Genomic DNA, 7,544 nt, shown 5'->3' with positions numbered 1-7,544 from the left:
CTCAGTAGCCTAATTAAAATATGGAAGCCACTGGGATGGGAATTTACAGAAACGGTTCAATTAGTGGCCTTGGCTGAGCATTTAGAGGATTCAAGAACAGGAGAGAGAGAGCCCAAGTCTAACAAGCTTGACTCCAAGTACAACAGTCACAGGGAACAAGACCAAAAGGAACTTCTCATCCTTATTTTAAACTACAACTAAGAAGTGCGACAACAAGAAATTCTTTACATCTACATGTCTGCTTTTACTGCAGCAACCAGGACACCGGAAGAAAGATAATCCACTTTTAGATGCACCAATATGCCTCCTCCTTTTACACTTGACTATGTAACCACTAGAGGGAGCCTGTGAGATAATGATCCGGGCTTTGAGAGATTACTGAGAATCCCTATAATGCCTTTAAATAAAGTCTGAAGAAACAAAAATGAAGATAAACAGGAAATCCTGCATAATTCTAGTAAACATGAAGGCCACTTTGCCTTCACAAAATCCTGTATTAATAAGCTAAAAAAAAACCCCTCAGAATAATAAAAGTCATTTCTGTGGTAAGAATTCTGAACCAAGTTGAGAGGTTCCCATAACATAAATCCGTCCAATTGATGTTGAGACCATTTTCTGAAAAAATATAATGTTATATGATATGATACTGCTCCAGTAAGCTTTCTAGGGTGTAACTTTCTAAGCTAACGGAGTATATAGAATTCTCTCTAGAAGGAGAAATAATCTTAGGGTTTCCTGACTCCTGAAGCAGAAATGCTGTGTTCTTTATAGGTAGAAATTTATAAGTTTGAAAAATATGCCTGTAATGATTCTGATCTTTCTGAAATACTTGATTATTTATGGTCTTCTGTCTCTACTAGTATAGAAAGAGTTGGAGCCATGCATGGTGGCACACACTTGTAGTCCCAGTACTTAGTGAAATCCTCAGGCTGGTCAGGCTCAGACAGGAGGATAGCAGGTTCACAGCCAGCCTCAGCTACTTAGGGAGGCCCTCTACAACTTAGTGAGACTCTTAGTTTCAAAAATAAAGAATAAACCGGGCGTGGTGGCGCACGCTTGTAATCCCCGCGCTTGGAAGGCGGAGACAGGAGGATCGCGCAGGTTTGAAGCCAGCCATGCTGGCTTAAGAGATCCTGTTACCAAATAAAAAGTATAAAATAGGTCTGGGAGTGTAGCCCTGAGGTAGGGCTTCCAGAAACCCCAGTACCACAAAAAAAAAAAGAATAAAAATAGAGCTGGGGATGTAGGTCAGAGGTAGAATACCCCTGGGTTTCATCCCTAGTATCAAAAAAAAAAAGCTTGAAAATATAGAGCCTATAAAAGTATAAATAGATCATTCTAACCCTTTGCTTAAATTATCCCAAAAGACACTAAAACTTGAAGCAATTCAAGGATTCTCCTCAATCACAGAGGACTTAATTAAACAGGGACTTAAAATTCCACGTGCCAGTCATTGTGATGCTCCTATCCTACCAGTTAAAGAAACAAACAGACATGTTTGGAATTGTGTCAAGATTTATGAGCAACTTATAAAAGTGTGATACCACAGTTTTTTATAGCTACAAACCCTAATGCTATATTATTTAATGTGCCCACTGATTCAAAGTGGTACACGCAAATTGCACTTGGGTCTTCTGAAAGTAACATATCATGAGGAAGATCTGAGAATCCCTACATGGTGAACTCTCAACCTATGCAGTGGCCAATACTGTTCCCAATACAAGGAAAAAGACTGTTCGGGAGAGAGGAAACAGAAAGAGCCCTGTTGATGCTTGACTACCAGTGCCTACACATGGGCTCAGATCAGTTAACTTTTAGAGTCCACCTTCCCAGAGACAGCAAAAGGACTGTCAGGCAGCAAGTTTTACTCACCCTGCCTAAGGGTGTCCAGGACAAGTGGGCAGTGACCTTGATTCTGGAAAAACAGCTCACTTCTTACACTCCCTCCTCCTATAGCAACTCTTCTCCTCTTTCATCTCTATCCAAATACCCCCACACCCTCAAGAACAAGATAAAATTAAGTAAAGCAATTTACTTATGTGTACACATGTATGTATGTGTACATATAAATGCATACTCATGTATACACACATGCATAAACCCAAAGCAGAATAACATTAGAGAAAGTCATAGAAGGCAACCAAGGTCTTTTTTGTGCACCCTCAGCTCAGTGTGTGTGTGTGTGTGTGTGTGTGTGTGTGTGTGTGTCTTTTACTGGACATTTTGCCTGTGTACTAGACCTTCAGCTCTATTTTATTTCTTATTTTGAAAAAGGATTTCACTAAGTTGCTGAGGGCTTTGCTAAGTTGCTTAGGCTGGCCTTGAACCTATGATTCTCCTGTCTCAGTACTGGGATTCTTCCTCCTCCTTCTACTTTTTTTTCTAAAATTGAAACAGGATCTCACTAAGTTGTTGAGGCTGTTCTTGAACTGGTGATCCTCCTATCTTAACCTCTCAAATAGTGGTATTATACCTAGCTTCTCTGAGCCTTTAAAATTAGATATCCCCAAGGAAAAAGCAATCTTTAGTAAATCGCTTAACCAAACAATTCCTACATATGCAGCTAGAGGCAGAATTGTATCCTTTGTCAGAATAATCATTTCTCTGTTCCTTTAAAGCTGAAAACCAGCAGCATGCCTAAAAATGGATTTAACACTCCAAGAATTAAAACCTACACAAGAACAGACACCTACAGAAATTTCTCTGATGTTTAACAATTGAATATTGACCATGAAAGATATGATGTAACAATAAGGATAAAATTGTTTTTGAAAGATATGTAAGCCATGTGTGATAGTGCACTCCTCTAACTCTAGTACCAAGGAGGCAGAGTCAGGAAGATGGCAGGTTCAAGGCCATCCTCAGCAACTTAGTGAGACTCTTACAAAATAGAAAATAAAATAGAGCTGGGGTAAAATGCCCCTGGGTTCAATCCCCAGTCCTACCCCCAAAACACACACACACAACACACACACACACACACACACACACACAAACACAAACACACACACACACTCTACAGGTCCCTCAAGGGGTTTTCAAGATGAGGCTAAAAAAATTCATCAGAGGAAGCAGAAGTCCTTATAAATATTAATAATAATGGGTGAGGGAACAAAAATTACCCTGAGTCTACTGTGATATGTTGTCAGGTTATGCCAAAATGTTTCAAATGGCTTCACTTGAAAAATAGCCTCTATATCATGATCTGAGATTCACTGGTGAGGACTTAAATCACAAAAATGATAATATTGCATTTATAAATATGGTATTTCTGAAGAATTGAAGAATTACTTGTGCTCAATGTATTGGCTATAATGAGAATAAATAGTAAAACCAAATATTTTTTAAAGCCCCCAAAGCAAAAATTCAAAATGTTGTGCAGTGATCAACCTTCAGTCAGCTTCCTTTAGTATTCCTGTTGAGAAAGAGGGTCAGTATTTGCTTGATCTTGGCAAAGTCAACAGTACACCTGGGCTGCAACACCCCAAGGGCTTACTGATGCTCCTTCTTAATTTTCCCTGGTGTTGCATCAGGACTACAGCCCTGCAGTCTCTTTGAAATTCTATGCTCACTCGGTGCCTAGATGATCTAGTGTTACACTTTCCCCTAAAGAGTGCCCTGAAGTTGACACAGCTTACCTTATACAGAAATTTGCACATAAAGGTAACAAAGTTTTGAAGGAAAAACTTCAGAGTTCAAGGGAAAATGTCCCCTATTTAGGACCTGACCTGCCTGCCAAAGGGATTTCCCTTTCATCTGTGAGAACAAAAACTGTTTAGCTGCCCCTGGCTTACAACCAAAAGACAGTTAAAAGGTTTTCTTGGATTGCAGAATACTGCACATCCTGCAGATTTTTCACTGATGGCCTCATTGTTATGTGAGCTCACTAGCAATGGAGCCCTGAGACTTTACCTTGGGAAGATGGTCAAAGTAGGGAATTAATTGAAAACAACAGCCCAGACACTTAAGAATTGCAGTTATACCAAATCCTTTACCTTGTTTCTTCCTGAGTGCAACAATTAGGCATTTGGAGTTCTGACTCAAGAACCTGGGGGGAAACACTGGCCCATTATATATTAATATGGCTGCAGTTAGGCCTCATAGCTGAGGTGTGCCCTAAAATGTTTAACAGCAATAGCAGCAGCAGCCAGATTGGGAGAGGTCTCACCTGATAATGGTTTTAAGAAATAAACTTTGTGAGTCCTTTGTGCTAGAAAGCCTATTAGCTTTCAGACTCAGCATTTCTCAGCAGATAGACTACCCTGAGTTATCTTTATTAGCTTCATTAAATTCTTCACTTTTCTCCTTCTAATGTCCATCTTAAGTGTTTTAACTCACTTAACACTGTGAATCTACGTACCTCTATCTGATGATAGAGGAGATCCCAATTCATGAATGTAGGGTCAGAAATAGTGGTGGCTTCTGTTGATTATTTGTGAATGACTGCATTGGATAATTCTGAGTTCATACTTTCTACGGAATATCAATGGATCTTAAGCCAAAAACTTGCAAGGAAAATATAGACAGAGTCTGCTGTCACAACCAAGATGCGTCTGTAGAAGAGAACTCTTAGTAGGGTATGGTGGTGCATACCTGTAATCCCGGTACTTGGTAGGCTGAGATAGGAGGATTACAGGTTTGAGCCTAGCCTCATAAACTTAGTGAGAGCCTTATCAATTTAATGAGACCCTGCTTCATAGTAAAAAATAAATAAATTAAATAAAGGGCTGGGAATGTAGCTCAGAGGTAGAATGCTTCTGGGTTCAATCCCCATTATAAACAAACAAACAAACAAACAAACAAACACTTCCACAAGAGTTCCAGGAAAAGGAACTCTTCTCTAATTGGAGTCAACTCAACCTTCAGAGCTGCTTTTTCTCTCACACAAACTTGTCATATAGCAATCAGTAATGTTTACGCAGATAAGAGATATGATTTTGCGGTAGACTGCAGTTTTGCCAAATACTTGTGGGAACAAAGAGGGTTTCTCACTTTTAGTCAGACTCACATAAAAAATAGACTCCAACAGATGAACTCCTTTTTGTGATCCTGTTACCATCACGAATGACCGCAGTTAACGCTGAAATGACAACCTGTAAAACTGATCCCACAGATCAAGAAAATGTGCCGGCAGATTTCTGGGCTAAGTCACGAGTGCTAAAACTATTGGAATGTGTAATTTGAAAGAATTCCACAAGATGGGTCCAAGTCAGCTCCCCTAGATGACCTATTTAATAAACAGTGCATTAAACCCTGCAAGAGTTTAAATTCAACGTTATGCTTGGAAAACTGCCTGATCCTTCCTAAGTCCTTGAAACTTTCATTGTAACAGCTGTGTGCTCCTCAATGCAGACAAGATGATCCAAGTTATGAAAAATAAAATCATTGGTGGAGTGAGATGCTCTAGCCTTGATAATATGAGTCAGGCATGGAGGCCCATGCCTCATTCTAGTACTTAAAAAGAGTCTGAGACAGGAGGATTACATGTTAGAAGACAACCTCAGCAACATGGTAAGATTCTCAGCAACCTATTAAGACCGTTTCAAAATAAAAAAGGCTAGGTGTAGAGCTAGTAGGTAGACTGGCCCTGGGTTCAATCCCTGGTACCATAAAAAATAAACAAATACATTTAATAATATGGTTTATAATCAATGTTTGGTTTGCCAAATTTGTTATCCAGGGGAAGACAACTAAAATGACACGTGGTGTATATCTACCACCTGGTGGACAAATTGAACACTTAGAGGTTGACTCTACTTAGTTGCCTCTCTCATCTGGGTATCAATTTGTTCTTCTAACAGTCTGCATGTTCTCTGCCTGTATAGACATTTTCCCATGTAGGAAGGCTGGTGCTATGATGGTAGCTAAAAGTTATTAGGAGTTGTGTGTCTTAGAAATGAAGATTTGGAGCCAGGTGTGATGGCACATGAATTTAATCCTTCTTGTTGGGAGGCTGAGAGAGGAGGACTACAGGTTCTCAGCCAGAAAAATAAAATGAAATAAAACAAAATAAAAAATAGGGTTGGAGGTTTCCAAATGAAAAATAAAATAAAATAAAATAGGGTTGGAGGTGTAGTTCAGAGGTAGACTGCTTCTAAGTTCAATCCTAGTGACACAAGAAAGAAAGAAAGAAAGAAAGAGAAAGAAAGAAAAAAAAGGAAAAAATTGGGGGTTGGGGTTAGCTCTTTTAACATTTGAAGTAGAGATTTTGGCTTAATAATTTTAGCTGTTGGAAAATGTGACATCTCTTCCAGATTCCAGGAAAATAATAAGATGGTGGAAATCTTCATATACACAAGGGATGGAATAAATAACAATGACATAAACTTCTCAATTTCTTATAGGAACCCATGACTTCTGAATCTTGAAACACTGTGGTAATGTGTTAAGCAGTGGTAGTAAACAGTTACAAGGTACTTAAAATACACTGTCATGATGAGTGTCTATAGTTTTAGATATTACATGTGTTATGCCTACAGTTTTAGATAGTACATGTGTAGTTTTTTGTTTGTTTGTTTGTTTGTTTTTGTATTGGGGTTTGAACCCAGAGGCATTTTACCTCCAAGATATACCCCAGCCCTTTTTATTTTTAGGGAATGCTAAGTTGCTGAGGCTGGCTTTCAACCCATGATATTTCCATTTTAGCCTTCCAAGTACCAAGATTACAGGTGTGCACCACTGTGCCTGGCTCGTGTGTATGTATTCTTATAGGAAGAATGATATATGCTCAGAGTAGTTATTGGTGGAGGTGAGTTAGTGAACGGCTTTTACTTTACTCCTATGCTTTCTTGTTAGAAAATGTAAGGTGACCATATATAACATTAATAATCAGATAGGAGAATGAAGATCTTAAAAAGTGAGGAAAAGCCGGGGTGGTGGCGCATGCTTGTAATCCCAGCATTTGGAAGGCTGAGACAGGAGGATCACGGTTCTTGGACAGCCTCAGCTACTTAGTGAGGCCCTTTGCAACTCAGTGAGACCCGGTTTCAAAATAAAGAATAAAAATATAGGACTGGGGGTATAACTCAGAGGTAGAATGCCCCTGGGTTCCATCCCTAGTACCGCAAAAAAAAGAAAAAAAATGAAGAAAAATGTATTTATTTTCCTTTTTTTCCTAAGCTCGTTCTCCACTCTTTATTTAGAATTAATAGGTCTGGTGCTGTCAGTAGTTTCAGGATTTAATATTTATTTGTATTTATTTTCGTGGCACTGGGCATTCTACCTCTGAGCTACACCCCCAGTCCTATATTATTTTTATTTTGAAACAGGGTCTTACTGGGTTGATGAGAGTCTGCTATTTGCTGAGGCTGTCCTCAAGATTGCAATTCTCCTTTCTCAGCCTCCCGTGTACTGGAGTTACAAGTATATGGCACCATGCCTGGCTAGAATTATATTTTAAAGGGATTTCTTAGCATAACATAATATCTATGACACTCTTACTAAATTATTCTTTATAATGGTCAAATGACTAAAATTTTTATAAGCTCTCATTACATTTCCCTAAAAATAGAAAGCACCAAATTATATGCAATTTTGAATGTAAT

The sequence above is a fragment of the Muscardinus avellanarius genome, assembly GCF_963383645.1.
Source record: "Muscardinus avellanarius genome assembly, chromosome: 10".
In the NCBI taxonomy this organism is placed as follows: domain Eukaryota; kingdom Metazoa; phylum Chordata; class Mammalia; order Rodentia; family Gliridae; genus Muscardinus; species Muscardinus avellanarius.
This window is presented reverse-complemented; position numbering follows the sequence as displayed.